General features: G+C 38.1%; 1 long non-coding RNA gene and 1 pseudogene across 18 annotated transcripts; one reads left to right on the top strand and one right to left on the bottom strand.

Annotated features, from left to right (window-relative positions):
- The first annotated feature begins 210 nt into the window (after positions 1-210).
- Positions 211-2,362, top strand: LOC126601946 (cytochrome P450 704C1-like; annotated as a pseudogene).
- Positions 2,363-2,682: 320 nt separating this feature from the next.
- On the bottom strand, positions 2,683-14,201 carry LOC126598080 (uncharacterized). Of its 18 annotated transcripts, none has more exons than XR_007614601.1 (8): positions 13,570-14,200; positions 13,131-13,453; positions 12,964-13,042; positions 11,895-12,278; positions 11,628-11,782; positions 11,413-11,543; positions 7,289-7,416; positions 6,647-7,001 (listed from the first exon to the last, which is right to left on the bottom strand). It is a non-coding gene; the product is annotated as an uncharacterized LOC126598080 (long non-coding RNA). The 18 variants fall into 18 exon arrangements; XR_007614607.1 differs by having other exon boundaries at positions 11,895-12,074; positions 12,187-12,278; positions 13,133-14,195; XR_007614637.1 differs by adding an exon at positions 2,683-2,830 and having other exon boundaries at positions 6,910-7,001; positions 12,964-14,197.
- Between the last annotated feature and the right edge of the window lie 7,089 nt (positions 14,202-21,290).

Here is a 21,290-nt window from a genome sequence, read left to right as displayed (position 1 = left end):
CCTTTTTTTTTTCTTTTTGTTGTCCTTACCATTAAATAAAGTTTGTAGATGGTTTTTTGTTAAAATCCAAAGTTTTGAAACTCTTTTCATTAGTTTTCCTTAAATTTATATTATATTTGTCAACGTGCATACTCTCCTCTTCATTTCAGTTGCATACTCCCTCTCTCTCTCTCTACATATTTCTTTCCTTTTATCACAAACAAATTTGAGATGGGGTTTTTCCCTATCATCTTCACTTCCATACTTATGTTTCTCTTCCTAACTGTGTCTTTGTTCATACTCAAAATCTTCACCGGAAAGTCTATCCGAGACCCGAATTACCCTCCCGTAAAAGGCACTGTCTTCCACATGTTCTTATACTTCAACAGCGTCTACAACTACCAAACTGTTGTTGCCAAAACACACTCAACTTTCCAGCTTCTAGTCCTGGACCGCAGCGAAGTGTACACGGCTGACACGCGCAACATTGAGCATGTTCTGAAAACCAACTTTGCCAGCTACTCGAAAGGCGCCTTCACTCAAAGTATTTTGTCGGATATTTTTGGCCAAGGGATATTTGTTGTTGATGGAGAAAAATGGAAGCAGCAGAGGAAGCTTGCGAGCTTCGAGTTCTCAACAAGGGTGCTTAGAGATGCTAACTGCTCTGTGTTTAGAAGAAGTGTTGCCAAACTGGTTAGAGTTGTTTTTGGAATTTCGAGTTCCGGAGGGGTTTTTGATATGCAGGTGTGTAATATGAGACCTAAAAGATTTGTTGAACTTTTCTTTTCTTGTTTGGTATTTTTTAATCAAACTGGTTTTATGAAAATTTATTTAGAGGGCTTAGCTAATTAAGCTTGGAAAGTTGGGGGTGTCCTAATTAAAGTCAATTTGATCTGACTGATTTTTTGGTACTGATATGAGAATAAAGCACGCTGGGAGGAAAAATATGATCTGTGAAATTACAGCTCGTTTGGAGCCTAAGATTGCATTGGATTAGATAACTTATAAGACTGATGTATTGTAGACTTGTAGTAAGAAATGGGAGAGCTGGAAGAGTTTTCATGTTGTGGGATTTGAAGGTATAAGTTAAATACAACGTTAAAATCGTACCATTTTATGGGTAGGGATTGCACGGGTGGGTTAATTTCTTTCATGAGTAATCTATTTTCTAACTTCAACATACCTCGAATCTATTGAGTTATCCAATCCAATCCTTATAAGCACACGCCAAGGTCTCTTAATTCTCTGATGTAGGAGTCACACTCAATAAACTCTTCGGATCAAACATAACATTTTGCATTTGATTCTATTTGTAGGATTTGCTTATGAGATGTACCTTGGATTCCATATTCAAAGTCGGGTTTGGAATAGAACTGCATTGCCTGGAGGGGTCAGGCAAAGAAGGGACTGCATTCATGAAGGCCTTTGATGAATCTACTGAACTGACCTATTTTCGCTACATTGATCCATTCTGGAAACTAAAAAGAATCTTCAACCTTGGTTCAAAGTTGTAGACGATTTTGTGCACCAAGTTATCAGCAGCAAGAGGAGATTGCAAGAGGAGCAAAAAGATGTTGTAAATAAATTTTACATTACTACATTGGCTTTACAGAATGTGTCTCTACCATATAATTTTATTTGTTTTTTACACACCATCAGTTATTCGGGTGAGGAAAACTTACAGCAAGGGTATTGTTTTGCACACATCATTTTTCCCCTCCTACGCCCCACAGTTTATTTCTGACCTTCGGATTGTAGAAATCAAAAGAGAATTAAAGGGAAAAATAAACAAGGGTGTCCAGAAGAGAAACAAGGTGTGCAGAAATCACTTCCCTACATTAATGGTAAATTTAAGATTTTAGTTTGCTATAAAGTTCTGAATTTTATTTTATTGTTTCGAAGATTGAAAAGGAGGACATACTGTCAAGGTTTCTACTGGAGAATGTGAAGAATCCAGAGGAAATGAATGACAAACATATGAGGGATATAATACTGACTTTTATGTTTGCTGGCAAAGACACCAGTGCAACTACACTGTCATGGTTGTTCTACATGCTCAGCAAGAACCCTCTAATACAAGAAAAAGTTGTACAAGAAGTGAGGGACGTCGTTGGTAATCAGGTAGGTGAAGCGAAAGTTGATGAATTCGTGGAAAACATAACTGAAGAAACTTTAGAACGAATGCACTATCTTCACGCGGCGCTGACAGAGACCTTAAGGATCTACCCTGCAGTTCCAATAGTATGTATATACTCGAATAATCTGATTTTAATTTTCCTCGTCATATTTTTTTAATAAGATACTTGTTATTTTCTTTACTTTATATGGTAGTTTGTGAGTTTCTAAACAGGACAGTGCCAAAACCTTGATTAAAGTCTGTTAAATATATCAAAACCAATACAAGAAAGTCATTATTCCACAAGGAAACTTAGAACACTGTTTGTCTTAAGGAGTTATTGCTGCTTACTTTGCAAAACACATACTGGCACATGTGCATAAGTAGTTTGTGCACACGTGTGTAACTATATTTAGTCTGCATAGATGAACGAGTCCTTGGCACATAAGGAACCAAGTCTCTTAAGGAAATTTAAAACCTTGTCTATTACTAAGGGAGAAATAGGTAGTGAACTTCAACTCTTTAAGTTGGAAGAATTCTTCATATTACTGTAAATATTGACATCTTTATGTCTTGGTTTTCTGTAATGATGGGAGATGTGCAGATGCAGATGACATTCTTCCAGATGGCTTTAGAGTGAGAAAAGGAGACAACGTAAACTACATCACCTATGCCATGGGAAGAATGCCTTATATCTGGGGAAAAGATGCTGATGATTTCCAACCTGAAAGATGGCTTGAAAATGGAATTTTCAAGCCCGAATCACCCTTCAAATTAGTCGCATTTCACGTTAGTAGAAATATTTTCAAATTCGTCACATTTCACGTTAGTAAAAATATTTTCTTTTTCCTTAATCACAAATATATATATGCTAATTATCCAAATGTTCACCAATAGTAGTTTCACTTTCATTTGTGCTATTTGCAGGCAGGTCCGCAAATCTGTCTAGGGAAGGACTTTGCTTCTTTCGCTTCAAATTGGCCGATGAAACAAAGATGGTAACTTATAGGACCATGTTCACCCTTCAAATATATAGATGGCAGTCTCCCTATGATTGCAGTTCCCAGAACAACCTAAGTAATTTCTTCTATGCATTGAAAAATAATGTTCAAGGTTTATCAACCATGCAAGTGTGAACTTTACATATATTTCCTATATTCACGTATGCACATGTAAATGATCATGACTTTCAGGTTTTTCCTGTTTACAGTTCGAAATAGTAGATCAAGGTCCCTATTTTATTGCAAGATATATACATAATGTTGAGACGGCTACACGCATAATATAACTAACCACATTCTTTTTTTGTCAACATAATATTCTGTATCCTTCAGATGTATTAAATAACTTGTGTACAAGATATGTTTTTGGTTTCAGAAATTTGTACCAATGTGGTTTCGATTGGAATTTCTGGGCTCTTCGAATCCAACGTTTCCAGGTGAGAAAGTCGCTTAAATTTCGATTTTTATTGAACTCAGTTAAGCTTCTTCAGTATTTCATATTGGTTTGAAGGAGTTTTTTGCCCAGAAAAGCTAGGGTTTTCTGGTAAGTTTTTCGAGTCTTACATCTTGGGGGTTTTGTTTTGTTCAAATATGGGGTTTTGTGATTTTGGATTTACAAATGGATTGAAATTTCCTTTTTTTTAATTTCACCTCCCACTCAGAACTTGATACTCGGTGATCTTTAGAGCAGCTTCATGCTCTCTTCTTCTCCAACCATGGTTGCTGATCCACAGGGCATCAAGGTGAGTTTGAAATTGGCCATATTTTTTAGCTTTGTCGTTGCATCTAATTTATTTTTTTGGATTGGTGGTTTTCAATTTAGGGATGAATATTGTGTTTAAAGCACAAGTCGTTCTGACCTTTTCGTTTATAATGAACAGACAAGCTTGCTTATTTAAGAGCCAAACTGTTTAAGTTGCTGAAAGTGTTGACCCAGTGGTGTTAAAAAGGTCTTCCATTATAATTCCCGCCTGATTAGTCTTATTCCATCTTGAGATTGGATGTCCTGTGTTGGTAATGTCCATGAGATTGAGTCAAAATCTCCACCATTTCAAATGATTTCCCATGTAAATATTGAGAAGAAAAGAAAACAAGTTTGAAATTTTGTTGTAATAATTGGTGAGAAAATGATATTAGAAAGTGTAATTTGGGAGAGAGGTCACAGTCAGTAGGAATAAAAGCAGATAAAAAGAGGTCGCAGTTGGTAGGAATAAAAGGAGATAAAAATATTAAACTTGATGATATTTACAGTGGAAAAAAGAATTGGTTTTGCTTACAAATTAGGAACTTAGGTATCGTTTAAGGTTGAGGTAATTTAAATAAAAACTGGTATAAAAAAAAGCTGGGGGTCATTTTTGTGTTTGGTAAACTTCCAGCTTTAGTTTTTTTTTCATAATTTTGGGTGAAAAAAAGCAAAAAAACAAAAGCAACAAAATGCAGCTTTGAAAAGCTGTCTTTTCAGCTTTTGCGCAAACTTCTAAAACACGGGTGAACAGTGACCCTTTAATGAAAGTTTCTGGCAATCCTACCCTGAGCTCTCTCTTTCGCCTCCACACTCCTTCGTCAAACCCACCACTCTCCCACACCTCTCCGCACCCCGTCCGCCTTTCCTGCTCCTTCAAACCCACAAAACCCCCCAAACCACCTTCTTTATCCGCCTCAACACCACCGTCTGCCAGAGACAGAGTCATCAACTTCGGAAAATACAAGGGGAAGATGCTGGGCACCCTCCCTTCAGCCTACCTCAAGTGGGTCTCCAAAAATCTCCGTGCTCACTACTTCGAGGACTAGGCGAAGCTCGCCGACTAGGTCCTTGACGACGCCGTTTACCGAGACCAAATCGAGTGGGAGCTGGAGGAGAACGTCCTGAATAGAAATCGGAGGAAAACAAACTCAGCCTCTGACGTCGTTTCGTCCACCGAGCTATGGCAGCTCCAAACCCATCAAGAACCCTAATTTCCCAAAACCCATTTCTCCATTTCATCGATACATTGACTCAGCTCAAGCTCAAGCGGTTGATTTCGAGGATTCCGAGCAGGAGGAAGAGAGTGCAGAGAGAGAGAGAGCTGAGGTGAGATGGTCTGAGATCGAATGTTTGTGTGTGGGGTTGTCTTGATGGAGGAGAGAATGCAGAGAGAGAGAGCTGAGAGTTTTCAAGAGAGTTGTAGAGGGAAAAGAAGACACAAGGATAAGGGAAATGGGGTGTGGGCCCCATGGCCACACAAAATCCTTACGTAAAAATAATAATATTAAATAAAACATCAAAATAATAATATAGTATTATACCCTTTTTGATCATTTCACATAGTCACAGCTGTTTTACATAAAAGTTTACTAAACACTATCATACTGCTTTTTTTTTTTCCAAAAGCACTTTTACAAAAATGTTTACCAAATACTTTGCTGCTTTATTTCACAGCTGTTTATTCTCACAGCATAGCAAAAGCATTTTTTTTTCAAAGCACAGCAATACCAAACCAGCTCTTAGTCCACTGATGTCAAATGCAGTAAAAAAATTTTTGAAGGGAAGTAGCAAAATGGTTAAGCTAAATCTTAAGAAAAGTTGAATTCTTTTTGGTGTTTGGCAGACTTTTTAAGTGATTTTTATGGATTTTTTATTGTTGTTGCAATTACAGACCATTTGATGAGTATGAAGGGATAGAAGCTGCTTAGAACCAGGTCAATCTCTAATCATTTAGCAATCGAAGATCCTCAATCATAGGCTTGGGCCTTACCTTCTGTATTTTAATGTTTGTTTTATACCATTTCCTACATTGTTTGGTTGTTTTAGACTGTAGATGAAATGTAAAGTGTTATTTATTCCAAGTAAAATTAAAAAGTAAAGTAGGTCCTCTTCAAAATGCATGGAATAAGCCTATGGGTTTTAACTTGGTTCTTAAATTATTTTTTCACTGATAAAATCAATTATGAATGTTTACATCATTTGTAAAGTGATGAATAAGTTGACATATTAAACTTATTACTTAACTCTTATTACACATCCTTCATTAATCTTTCTTTTATGTGGAGGCCAAATTGCAGGAAGTTTTACTCTTTTTTATGGATAATTTGAAGTCTTTTATGCAAATTGCAAGTTATTTTTACTTTATTTGATATTTAACATTCTAAATTACATTTAAACACAAGTACAATGTAACCTTCGTTCTTGAAGATGAGACCGATGATGAGGCAACTACAATGTCTCACAAAAAAAGAGAAAATCAGAAGACCTCTTTTGGTCAGTGGCAAAAAAAGGTTACACCTTACTAAATAAAATAATATCTTTTCCTATATTTAATCTTTTGTAACACAAACTTTTATACCTTTCAAACATAATTTTTTATATGATTCTTAATCCCACAGCAACGCGCGGGCAGTGTTTTCTAGTATATACTAAACCATTTTTTTGCACTACAAATTTGAGAAAGAATCAAGTCGGCCTCTGCCATGCAAATGGTTTGTTCCACTTCTTTTCTCCAGTTTCCAAAACTATAGATACGACCGTAATAAAACATACATAGCCCTCACACAGTGCAGCCCCTTAGCAATCTAACAAAGAGAGATTTATGTCAAAAGAGAAAAAGAAAAAAAGCTTTAAATGCCAGTTTGGTGTGGTTTTCGTTTGCTCTTCTTCTTTTACGGAGTAAGCATACACCTATCCATCCATCTTCCCTTTTATGTATAAATCTATATACACACACATACATTCACACACACATATATTTAAATATACACACTGAGAACATTGAGTTCAATTCAAATCTATAGTCCTAACAATGTACTTAACACATCAGAAACATAAATCCAATGTACCTCCAACAGAGATTTGAACCATCTTTCATGAGTCAACATCGCTTTCCTTTGCCCTTTTTCACTTTCTAATCTCTGGAGATCCTAACTTTTATCTGGAAACATATAAAAACTACAAAATCACAACTTACTTATACTCGATCAACGTTTTGCTCTGAAATCTCTATTTTAGACTTAGTATCTAGAAACAAAAAGTCTTATATGCAAAAGATAACTCATTTATCACAAAGCAACGATACATTTGCAGTAACTGTTGAAGTCAGAATATATTGATCATCATGAATTGCAACATTAGCATTCTAATTAGAAACTTGTAGCCATCAAATTTAACATTTCACTACCACGTTTGATCGCATTAAACAATCAAATTATCGATAATTACCTTAGCAGAAGCTTGAATTTCTCTGGCAGTCACATCCAAAGCAAGTGCATAACCTTAAACCCTCCGATTTCTAATCATATACCTAAAAATAGCAAGGAACCGGCTTCTTCCTCCCACAACCAAAGTTCCTGAAATTTCCAAAGAAAGTAAATCGGTTTGCAATTCAGAGAAATTGGAGGACCAAATCGTATTAAAATTGACTTAAATGAGCAAAGGTACAGCAAAGAAAGTAAATCCGTTTGCAATTCAGAGAAATTAGAGGACCAAATCGTATTAAATTTGAGTTAAATGAGCAAAGGTACACCAATTAAATGAGATACTAAACACATTTCAAATCTATGAAATAGAAGAACAATCATGTTAAGACTCCCAATATTGTGTGCTGAGCACAAAATTATAGGTTAATAAAGGTAGATCCCAATCCAAAGCTCCAACCTTTTAACCCAAAATGAAAACAAAAAGCATGGAACATATATTTCAGTTTTACTATTAGATTTCTAAATCCTCAATTTGAATGCGTTGTAAAGATAATACCACCAACTAAGGGTGGCAATCTGACCATGGTTGTGTATATCATGTCGACTTTATGCAACTGAATATATAAATTTAAGCAGCCCCAGACAGTCTCCTAAGCATCTACAAACTATTAACATTATTTCCCCAATTTATTTCTCAATTTTATCAAATGCTGCATAAACAATCACAATTTACTCCCTTCCAACACATAACTCCGAACAAACAATATTGATAAATCTTTATCATCACCTTTAACAAAACAGGTTACAGCAAAAAGAATAAAAAAGTTCCTATGTAAATAAATTTAAGCAGTTTCAGATAGTCTCCTAAGCACAAAATTATAGTTGAATAAACAAAAATCCTGATCCAAAGCTCCAACTTTTTAACCCAAAATGAAAATGAAAAGCATGGAACATATAATTCAGTTTTGTTATTAGATTCTCTAAATCCCCAATTTAAATCCATTGTAAAGATAATACCACCGACTAAGGGTGACAATCACAGAAATGGAATCCAGGTAAAACCAAAATACATTAAGAATCCTCAATAGTTAAATTGCAAGCAAAATCGATTAAGTGCTCCAAAGATAAATGCACAAATTTCCCAACAAAGCAAAGAAATTGAAACTGTGTCATGAAAATTAATTAAAGTTCATATAACGTGATTGTTTCATTAGCTAAGAGGCCACATAGAATGTCGGTACTGCATGGCACAAAAGCAGTGTAAAATCTACATGTATAGGCAATATCATCACGCTTGAGAATTCGAAATGAACAAACACTGCACATACTCACACACACCAGAATTCATATTATGATCCAGAAGCTTTCAAACTACTAATCAAAAGCAAAAGCAAGATATAAGAAATGAAAGTGAAAAAACAAAATGAAAGAAAAAGTCTTGGCCAGCATATTTATAAGATATGGATACCAATCCACTGGACTCCAAACACCAAATAGTGACAAATTTAGCTAAACAATGTTAGCCACAAAAATCCTATTAATGAATCTCAAAATTTACCCTAACCATTAAAATAGTAATGAAGCTCAGAATATTCCCTAAACATCGAAACCCACAGTACATGCCGTCTACCCAACAAAGATAAATTAAAAACAACAACTGCAAGATCAATAAGGACTTTGTGAACTACAACGATTAAAAGGGCCGGAAAAACACTAAGCTAGATGAACAAAAGAAAGTGCACATTAAAGAGCACCAAAAAGGCAAACACTTTCAAGGCTGTCAAACAAAATTCAGTTCAAGGGTTTGAACCCATTGATCTAACTGCAAACATACAAAGGACAGAATAAAAAATGCAGAACTAAAAACTGTTAGAAATACAAAATTAAAATATCACCCATCATGATAGCTGCTTCTTCTAACACAATTACTTTCACCTTTCTAATATCATAGTATTTTTTTTTTATTTCTGCAATCAATACTGTCCAATCTTTGAATTTTTCATTAAATTAGATGGTAGTGTAGAGCCTAAAAAATGTTAGGCAGGCTGCTACAGAGATGGTAAAGCCCAACAGCTCCATCTAACCCACCAATTGCTAAATGTTAAATTTCTTGAACTACACAACCTATTACAATTACCCGAACAGTTAGAGAACACTGGACATTCGTTGTACTCAATCTGCATATATCCCAGGACCAAGAAAGTTATGAAGAAACAGAAATGAAACTGTACAGCAGGTTTACAGCAGGGAACAAACACTATGAAACTGGCACTCAAGTACTGTAAGGAAAATCAGATTAGCATTCATCTAACCAGAGCTTCTAGGTGCTAACAATTAGTTATTAAAACTCTAACACTAATCAAGTGATCCTGCACATATATCTAGCTTTCTTCACATCCCGCCAGTAATAAAATGCATTCAAGCGCGTAGTGCAGCTTGCACAAATAAAGCAGTTTAAGTATGATAAACAGAAAAAGGAAATGGAAACATGAGTTTAGTAAAAATGGGAATAAATCAAATAAAGCCAAAAAAGAAAGACCGGTACAATAGCTGGATAAATTAAATAGCTTTCTACAACATACAAAAGAGATTGAGAAATCTAATTCAGCAATTCCTTTTCCTAATTAGGTCTGGTATTAATTTAGCCAAAACCTCAGTAAATCCTTTAAAAATTAAAACTCACAGCCCCTGTTTGGTTCCAGAGAAAAAGAAATATGGAATAAAAAACAATATGTTTCCATTAAATTACTCACTTAAATCAAATAACAAGTCATTTCCATGAAATGAAAAACAAATCATTCAGAATTAAAACCCTAAACCTCCATTGAACCAAACACACAACCCAAGAGTCTACGCAGATTCAAGTTTCCATATTCACAGATAACTAAATTTCCATCACTTTCTCAACAACTAAACAGAAAATACATTAAAAAGGTAAGGACGAAAAATTGGAAAACCTAACTCAAACCCCATGCTTCTTATGCAACCCCAAAAGAAGAAAAGATAGATATCGAAAGTAAAAATGGGAACATGAGTTATCGTATGATAAACATGAAAAACAGTATGATAAACAGAAATAATGATGTGAGAATGAAAAACTCCTAACGTAGAACAAAGTTGGCATATTTAATTTTGCTCAACAGATACAATATGCCAAGTTCAGGGATTGCCACCATCCGGAAAAAAAAAAAAAAAAGAGCATCAGTTTAGAATTCATTCCCAATGAGTCGATTGTAAGATGTAATCTGAAAATCAACAAGTTACTAGGATCACAGATATAACAAATATAACTACAATAAACCAATCAAACAATTAAAGGGAAATAAACTTATCTTCCAAAGCGGAGGAAGAAGAAGCCATGACTGCTAGGGTTTCAAGGAGGAACTTCTACACTCTAGCAGCCGAGAGTCCTTGTGCACAAAATAGGGTTTTGCACTAGAATAGGATAATACTGTGAGTGCAGGGACCTCCTAATATATAGACACTCATCCCTTTAATCCGGCCTATTAACTGATTAAAGGGATATTCCAAATCAATTAGGATTTCATTATAGTCCTAAATGGTAACAAATTCTTTGTCAACTAAATAAGGTTTTCATAATTAATTGCACTAAATAAGGACTCCTAACCTAACCAAATAAGGCTCCTTAATTTTCTCAACTATTAACTCGGATTGACCAAGTACTGTATGTCAAGAAACAGTGAGCACATGTTCTTTGACACTCACAACTTACATCGATTTCTAAACCTTCACCCAACACAAAAAAAAATTGTATTTGTTCTATTCCTAGAATTTTTTCCCATAGCCTTAGTTTTAGCAAGATTTATGCACTGACCTAGAAATACACAAACCTGACCCTGTACAGTTGAAGACAGACTTGACAAAAGTTTTCCGATAAGTATCCTATCCCATGAAGTCCAATCATAGAAATAAAGACTAACATCAAGTTTAAGTTTGAATTTTTAGGTCAACAAAAGCAACAATCTCTGAGAAATTTGAAAAGTAGAATAGCGAATGAAATGCAATTCTTGAAAACTACCGAAATCAAAACAACAACTTCCACTCAATTTCTCAGCAACAGATCTTAATACAGGTAAAATACCAAACAGATCAGTTAAAAAACCAAATTAGAGGAAAAGAGCTTACTTTGCACGTTGGAGCTACAACAATTACTCCATCCCATTTGTCCGGCTCCTTATGATGAATCTTGAGACTCATGGCTCCTCCCATGGATTCTCCCATTACAAAGAATGGCAGACCTTTCACTTCGGATCTTCCTGGAGTTGCAATCAATTCAAAGAAATTAGCAAAGCCTATATTGTGAAGAATGTCACTGGAATCTAAATTAAGCAATTTCATACCTTTGACATTAGTAAATTGTTTGATTACATCGCCGACTAATTCATCAAAGTTTGGGATGTAGCCATGCAATCCTTCAGAAAGACTGAAACTCAGATAGTCCACGGTGTATATAGCGTATCCAGAGACAGCAATTCGCCTGGCGATACCTGACAATCTAAAATTTTGAAGCATATCATGTGTGGAACTTCTTAAGTTTAAGCAATGCATTGGCATAAGATTTTAACTTGGGTTATGTATAAAACAGGGGAAGGAGCAGAGATGCCAACCTTCAAAGAAAAATGTGCAGGTACTACCATAGCCATGGCAGAAGCATAAAGCACCTTTGATTCAATCACCAACTTTTGGCAACCAGCTTTTGCAGAAAATCTCCATACCCCTTGAATTCCTTCCATACCCAGTGCTGTAGGCGGTGATTATGGGAATGGACGGTGATGGGTTCGGGTGGGCTGCCCATTTGAGGGTTTGGGTTAGTTTGATCGGGAGAAGTTTCCAAGAATATGACTGAAAGCAGATACTGACTGATTAATGACACCAAACTCAATTTTGCTTGAGAAATACATTGGGGCAACAACAGCAGCGGGAAGAATCTGAAGAATATAGCAGTATCCATTGGTGAAAAACTCGAGATTTCTAGAAGATATCAACAATTTCTGCAAGGTCGGAATATGAGTTAAAACACAACCAATTGGATGTGCATGGCATAACAACCCACATGCTCAGTAATTATAAAGCAGTAAAACTACTAAATGCAAACAGAACATCATGCTCTAGATCAAACCTCCCTGGCATGTGTACCAAAATTAACTTTAACAGGAAGTCCTAAGCACAACCGTATAATTCTTAGGCCTAATGATGCAGCTCAGCCTCGGGAATGAGCCACAGATATCACCAGAAAATTTTGTTTTTGTTGATTACCAAAGGGATAGAGGGACATTAACAGAGAGTAATATAAGTTGAAGTTGTGTAGGATGCTTTGTTGTGATTAAGTACACACAAAAACAATAATGCATTGCATCAACTTAAATTTGTGAGAGAAAAAGGAGTCCTCAGCGTAAAGGCTAATGACTGCATGCAGAGAAGTGAAAACAGAAGAAGATAAAAGTTATTCATACACTCAGATTATCGAAAGCACTTGTGAAGCGTTGTAGACACATGAACCGTAAGAAGCACAAAATCGTTGCTTTCAGAACCCAAACACATAAAAACCACCTTTTCCATATACAAATTGCCATCATCGCCCAAAGAATTGCCATTCCTAAAAGGCCTAAAATGGATATAATGCCAAACAAATTCTCCACCCAACTCAAAAACCATAAAATTCGATAAATCCAATACCTTTGGAAACGCTTCGGGCAGCGGCTTCAGCTGAAACCGCGAGAGAGGATTCAGCAAGTGCATCTGACCTGGCAGTCCTCTTCGATAACAAAGGAATCAACCCCAGATAAGAAACCAAAAAAAAAAAAACAAAAAAGAATTTTCTTAGCTTTAGTTTATGGGTTTACACCAATGTTTTAAAAGGCTCGTCTAGGCGCCATCTGAGGCTGGGCTTGAGGGTTGCCACCTTTGTTTTGAAGGAGTGGGCGTAAAGCTTTGTTGGAGCCACCTAGGCAGCGGAAGGCGCGCCTCAGGACTTTTTTTTTTTTATACTCCCAAACCCAAATTTTGGGTAGGGTTTTAACTGCCTCATACATCTCCTTTGCATTATCGGCCCTCTACCTTTTAATACACTGGTTTACACTGTGGAATCCTATTGAGAACTGAAGGATGAGACTGGTGATGGTATCTTCTCCAATATTCAATCAGATATTCAATCCAAACAACATGCCTAATACTCAAGAACACGTTCAATCTTTAAGCACATTTACAAAACAGATTTAGAACATTTTAAAATCCTCTGAGCAGCAGAACATAAGAATCCAACAGAAAGACAAAACAACATACCAGTTCATGTGGATCTTCCTAACTCGTCCAAAAAACTGTGCACATAGTTCACCTGCAAGCACCAGAAAATTTTGAAGAAGCATAGAAATGAGCAAAGTGAAACCCAAAAATCGAATTATGGTTCTAACAAAGCAAAAGGAAAACAAAACAATAAACAATTCGTTTGAAACAGTGCATAACCTATTCAATCAGAAGGAAAAACCGAAAACCCATACCCTGCCATACACCCCTCTGTGACTCTCTCCTCACTGACCCTGTGCACTAACCCATTAATTAATCCCAAAAAATGCACACAGCCATGTTTTCTTCTCTCTCTGTCTACCTTTATCTCCCTATCTATCTCTCTCTAGAAAACTACAAATCCCCCAAAATCGGACCTAACATGCTAAATAATCAGAAAATCCAAGGCCACATTAAAGAATACAATTTTAAAAAGAAACTTATCTTTGGATTTCAGGCATGCAGTGCAAGATCCGGTAGGGTTTGTCGATGTCCCCTACCTCGTCTCCCTGAAATTCCAACGACCCGTATGGTCTTCTCTGCCCATACCCACCATCCCATCTGCATCAACAGTGCCGAGACCCTATCCCTCCCCATCGCTTTCCTTCCATCGCCATCTCTCTCTCTCTCGCAGGCCCTACCCAAAACCCTAATCGAACGAGACTAAATGATAGCTGCCCGCTGACCCCCATCTCGCCAAATATGAGAAGACAAAATTACCCTTCATAATAACCATGACCACCATTGGATTGTAATATGTGATGGGCAAAAACGTAATTAAATAATTTGGCCTAACTGAGGGCCGAGCTTCCCAGCTAAAGCCAACACATCGGGCTGCTGATCCAAAACCAACAGAAATACCAATGGCATGGTTGTAATTAATCTGAAATTCGGATCAAAACACTATTCATTCCTACAATGCCAATTCCAAACCTTTCTATAGACTAAAGTAATTTGAGTCTCCAAAGGCAACATGTAATGTTGTAAATTTGTCGCCGCAGAGAATAAAAGGAGGTAGAGATTTTCAACGGTTGTATAATCGATTTCAGCCAAGTTAATATTTAGGCTGAGGTAAAATATGGATTGCCCTCAGTTATTTTCATTGTCCTGAGCCAATAAACGCCCAATCAATGCGTCAGTTACCAAGATGTACAATTTCAAGGACTTTCCTCTTTTGGGAGGCATCAAAACTGGTTTATTTACCAAATACTCTTTGATTTTATTAGAAGCTTGTTGGTGCTCCGTTTACCAAACAAACGTGTTTGAATCCTTCAACCTTTAGCGAAGACGAAAATGCTTCCATTTTTCTGGCTGAATTAGAAATAAATCGACGGAGGAAATTGATCTTGTAGACCAAAGATTGAGCCGTTTTTTGGTAGTCGGCAGATGGGCATCAATAATAGCTTTAGCTTTATTCTTATTTACCTCTATTTCCCGCTAATGAACCAAGAAACCAAGAAAGTTCTTGGTTGAAACCTCGACCACATTTTTTTAAGGATTCATCTTTGAATTATGTTGGCACATCCGTTCAAATGTTCATTGAAGATCTGTCATATGATCTTGGCGTTTTTTCGATTTCAGCACAACGTGACCAATGTAGACTTCGACAGTCGTTCTAATGGGATCATAAAAAATTGCTTTCTTTGCACATTGATAAGTGGCACTAGCATTCTTAAGACCGATGAGCATTATGACCTATTCGTAAATACCAAGGGTTCCAGGGCACCGAAAAAACCATTTTTTGAGCATCGGCTTCGGTAATAAAAATTTGATCATAACCAGCCTGGCCATCCATAAAAGAAAAATTTCATGGTCGTTGCAGCATCAACTAGCAAATTAGAAATTGGCATTGGGTATCCATCCTTAGGTGTAGCCAAATTTAGACTGTGAAAATCAATGCAAATCCGATGAGTGCCATTTTTATTTACGATTGGCATAATGTTTGCCAACCATTTCATATACTGAGCCGTCCGAATAAAACCATCATTTAATAAATGAATAACTCGTCTTTGATGCCGAGTTGTAATTTGGTCGAGCATCAGCGTGGGGGTTGGCGAAATGGCTTACAATGTTTTTTATTTCATTTTAAGCTTGTGTTCAACTAAGGATCTATCTAGGGCAGGCATCTCATGTTCAAAGCAAAACAATCTTTGTATTTGTAGACATGTAAATTTCGTTGCATATAAATGATGCATCGCAAAGCTCCACGTGGCATATAACTCATCACAAATGGACAAATCATCAATGATATGTGGCACAAGTCAAGCGAAGGAAGTATAAAACTTCCCCAAAATTTGGCAATAAGGGAGAATTCCCCTTAAATTCGGCTAGGGAATCCAAATTGATCCTAAAACTGGAAAGAAAGCAAAAGCATCTTCGTAAAACAAGTAAGAATTGAAGATTGCTCACAAAATAGGCAACAAGATCCTTAAATTCGGCCAAAGGAGTAAAGTGGCTGAAATTAAGACATAAAACATGCCTAAAATCATTCTAAAGGCAAGCCTTGAGAAGTCTATAAATACAAGGTCCTCCCACAAGCATAAGGGTCGAAAAATCTCTACACAGAAGAACCTTTGCAAAACCTTTGAACACAAATATGCTGCCAAAGCTCTATTCGAAGAACATTCAACCAAAGCCGAATCACTTCCTTGAAGAATCAACAAGCGCTCATGCCGATTCCTTTAAGACTTTGTTGCACGCTTATAAACTTGTAGCAACGTTCGTTTTAAGATCAAGTCGCCAAGACCCTCGAAGCAACGAAATCCCACATCAAACACTACTTTTGCTACACCCCTGAGGTGAAGACCATCCACACATTGTTTCAAGCTCAAAACTTGAACCAATTGTTCAACCGTTCGTCTAAGATCAAGTCATTGCGACCCTGGGATCAACAATCACTCATCTACATCAAATTTGAAAACTGAATCAGAGGAAAAGTTGTAAACAGAGATTGTAACCTAAAAATTCAAATCAATACAAATCTACTTGGTACACGTGTTCTCGTTTCATTCGATACAAAATTTTTGTGTTTACAAATTTGGCACGCCTAGTAGGATCTCTCTGCCTCTCATCTCTATCTTCAAATCTACAAAAAAACACGAATGGCATCAAGGAAAGATCAAGATGTTCCCGCTACTAACGCGAATAACAAGGTATCTTTGCCGCAAGTGGTGGCACCTTAAGCGTCACAACCCCAAGCAAGGCAAGAACTCTATCTGCCGTGCCTTCTACCCCTCCATCAACTTTGCTGAAGCAGCAAGAGCACCCAAGGCACGAACTTGTGATCACGCTGGCCTCGCTAAGGGCACCAAGGGAAGAAAGCTAGATGAAGTACTCTGAGTCTTTGACTTTTGATGCCGACTCAAGCAGCTTATGTTCCGTACCCATGGAAGTCATGACTACTAGCACAACTTCCATCGAGGAGTAGCTAGCTCAAATGAGTGAAGCAATTGCAGGGCTGATAAGGACTGTGGAGGAGAAAGACTTACAAATTGCTATGTTCGTTAACTATCTAAAGGTGCAACACGACGACAAAACTGACCCGAAGGTTGATCCACCAAAAGAGGAAACGGACAAAAAGGAAGAGCCTCTGGTGGAGAAAGTCGAAGAGAAGCTAGACCAAGCGACAACGCTCATGGGATCTCTCTATCCAGCAGTTGCAGGAGATGATCACTAGCACCATCAAAGCACAGTACCAAGAATGCTCACATAACTCCGTGCTGTACTCAAAGCCCTACTCCAAGAAGATTGACGCCTTGAGGATGCCAAAGGGTTATCAGCCGCCAAAGTTCATGCAATTCGATAGAAAGAGCAATCCTAAACAACATATTGCCTATTTCATAGAAACTTGCAACAACGCTGGAACAGAGGGGGACTACCTCGTCAAACAGTTCATGCGCTCGCTGAAAGGTAATGTTTTTTATTGGTACACCGACCTCGAGCTTGAATCCATCAACAGTTGGGACCAGCTTGAAAGGGAATTCTTCAACCACTTCTACAGCTCGTTCCGCATTGTAAGTATGTTGGAGCTTACAAGTATAAAGTAATGGAAGGATGAACCGGTCGTCGACTACATCAACATATAGAGCTCATTAAGTATGGATTGTAAGGATCGGCTTTTTGAAACCTTCGCCATTGAGATATGCATTCAAGGCATACACTAGGACCTACACTACATCCTCCAAGACATAAAGCCGAGGACATTTGAGGAACTGGTGACTCATTCCCATGACATGGAGCTAAGTATCGCCAACCATGGAAAAAATGAACCAATCACCGACTTCAAGAATGACAAGATTTTCATTCCGAATGTAGACAAGACTGGGAAGAAGCCCGCCAATGAAGCTTTTACCGTCAACACTACCCCCGTCAAGACCTCCTATGTGTTCGTCAAGATCTCTTCCAAGAACAAAGTAAAGGAGATAAAAAAAAAGGTGAGCCTTCTCGCACCCAAGATAAGTACAAAACACATTGAGGGAGCTGGAGCAAAAGACGTACCTTTTTTGGACTCTAACATGACCGCAATGCTAGACGATCTATTGGAGAAAAAGGTGATCAAGTTACCTAAGTACAAGCGCCTAGAAGAGATGAATCATGTTAATGATCCTAGGTATTGCAAATACCATCATATCGTGAGTCATCCTGTTGGCAAGTGCTTCATCCTCAAGGAGCTCATCATGAAGCTGGCACAACAAGGGCAAATTGAACTCGATCTTGAAGACACATCTGCAACACACTCTACTGTAATTGTGTTTGGTTCGTTCGATCTCGTGCCTTTCCAAGTAACACATGCCCATTTTCATCCCTATTTAAGCTACACGACACCTTCTACACAGCCCTCGCTAAGGGTAAGTAAACAAAATGCACTTACCGACGATATGCACTTATCAACGATGAAGAAGGATGGACATTGGTGACCCACAAAAAGACAAGGAAACTAAGACCACAAGCCACAAAGCCAAAAGTGGAACAAGCAAGAAAGCACCGCAACCATAACAATAGGAAGCCCAGGAAAAACGTAAGAGCTACTAAGCAGGCATACGCTGGGGAACCTATGGAGCAAGAGCCACACATTCCCGTCTCCTTGCATGAGTACTTCCCGAGGGATTTCTTCCAACACTACACTACCGTTGCCTGTCACATGGTTGAAGTAGAGATAGAAGAGCCCTCAAAAGGGAAAGCTATAGTCGTTAAGGAAGAGAAAACTCTAACTCCTAAAGAAAGCATGACGTCATACTTTAGCATCAAAGAGGCGCTATGATTGCCCAAAGAGATACAAAGAGCACTAATAGCGGTCTTGGCGAGTCCTGACGACCACAAAGTGCAAGAAAGCAAGGACAAAAGCCTGGAGCTTCGGCACATGAATACGCCACATGCTGTGCCATCCATGAGGCAATCACCTTCATTGACGAAGACTTGCTGCTAAGGTTAAAGCCTCACAACCGTCCTCTCTTCGTCTCTGGGTACATGAAGGAGCACAAAGTCAACCAAATGTTTATGGATGGTGGTTTAGCCTTAAACATCATGCCAAAGTCAACAATGATTACAATCGACATCAAGGTGGTTGAACTGACCCGAAGCCGTCTGCTAATCCAAGGTTTCAACCAAGAAGGACAAAAAATGATTAGCATGGTCCATGTTGAGATGACCATTGGCGAATTCAAGTTGAGCACGATATTCCATGTGATTGGCGCGAGAACTTCCTACAGTTTGCTTTTGGTAAAGCCTTGGATTCATGAGAATTGAGTGGTGCCGTCCACCCTCTACCAATGTTTAAAATACTACCGAGAATGAGTGAAGGTGATACAAGGCCATACCAAGCCATTCACCAAAGCTGAATCACACTTCACGGACACCAAGTTCTACATAGATGAAGATAAGGTGCCTGAAGCTCTTCCAAATGAGATCAAGTCCACAGGCAAAGCTGTACCAAAAAAGAATGAGTGGCAAGCCGTGCCCAAAGAGCAAGAAGGGGAAGCCGTGCCATCTTAAAGCAAAAACGACGATGAGCCTGTTAAGCTCAAAACAACCAAAGGAAATGTGACGCCCTCAAAAGGATCAAACAGACTTGTCTTCCGATACATCCTGATGTCGAGAAAAAAGAGTGGGCACTCCCTGTTCGAAACAAGCAAAGTTGCATAAGGACGACATAAAGCTGCTTAAGGAAAATGCAGTTTTACCTCTGACACAGCTAGGCGATGCTAAAATCTCAAAGCCACCTCAAGGCTTCGTAAAACCTTTGCCAAATGGGGTAGAATTGAGCAATCTTCCAACCAAGATAACTAAAAAAGGTTTCGACCCAAATGCCTACAAACTCATGTCAAAGGTTGGGTACGATTTCGCCTCCCCTTTAAATCTTGGAATAGAGGTTTCAAACATCGTCAAAGACAAAGAACATGACCTCATCAAGACTCAGAAGAAGTTGAAAGAGCATGGTTACGGAGTTGACAACAACAAAGCTGGACTTAGCTTCACACCAAATACGCTCATGAAGATTTCAAGAAAAGAGAAAAACACTAAAGCTCAGCACATTAGTGTGAACGTTGAAAAAAAGTCAAGATGAGCCTAAACCCACATCTCGAACACCAGTTTTTAATAGGCTGAATTGTTCAAAACCCAGAATTTCAGCATTTGATCGCATTGGTGATCAAGCCCGAACCTCCGTCTTTAAAAGGCTTAACATGCCAACACCTTAAAGCTCTGCTTTCGAAAGGTTGTCAAAACCCAAGAAAAAAAGCAACATGGCTAGCTCTCATCCGTGATGGTTGGCCTTGGAAAGACTTAAAGAAACCAAAAAGTCTTTTAGAAAGAGAAAGATAGTGCCAAAGGAGGAAAAGCTCGACAGTCTAGCAGAAAAAGACGACGTTCGAAGCTCAATTCCTTCAAGGATGAAACGCCAAGCAACCTTGAAGGTTGACATAAAAGGACCATTGAAGGTAAGAAGGCGCACCATCATCCATACTGGCCAATCTTCACGCCAACAAACCTAAGAAGATGGCACTAAAGATGAGGTCCAAGATGTCTTCCACATCACGATCTAAAAGACAAAGAATAAGAAATCCCCGATGAGGACGTCACTGTTGCGCCACCACAACTCGAAGACGGAGGGCAAGCCATGATTGATAATCTCAAGGAGCTCAATCTAGGCACAAGCGATGAGCCAAAACCTATCTTCGTAAATGCACTACTAAGTGCAGATAAGATCGATGAGTACTACCAACTGCTCTTGGAGTACAAAGATGTCTTTGCTTGAACCTATAAGGAAATGTCGGCCTTGACCATACCATTTCCATACATCATCTGGCAGTCAAGCCTGGAACGCAACCGATAAAACAAACTCAAAGACGCTATTAATCTGAACTTATCCCACAAATTGAGGCCAAGATCGATAAGTTAATCGAAGTAGGCTTCATTTGAGAGGTACAATACCCTAATTTGATCTCTAACATTGTCATTGTCTTTAAAAAATTTGGACAAATACGTGCTTATGTAGACTTCCGAGACCTCAACGATGTTTGCCCAAATGAAGACTTTCCCTTACCAATCATTAAAATCATGGTGGACGCGACCACTGGCCATAAAGCGCTATTATTCATGGATGACTCATCTGGGTACAATCAAATCCGTATGGCTCCCGAAGACGAGGAACTAACAGCTTTCCGCACCCCAAAAGGTATCTACTACTACAAGGTAATGCCCTTTGGTTTAAAAAACGTTAGAGC

This window comes from Malus sylvestris, chromosome 2 (assembly GCF_916048215.2).
Source record: "Malus sylvestris chromosome 2, drMalSylv7.2, whole genome shotgun sequence".
NCBI lineage: Eukaryota > Viridiplantae > Streptophyta > Magnoliopsida > Rosales > Rosaceae > Malus > Malus sylvestris.
Note: the sequence above shows the minus strand (reverse complement) of the source record. Positions and strands in the feature narration are given on the sequence as shown.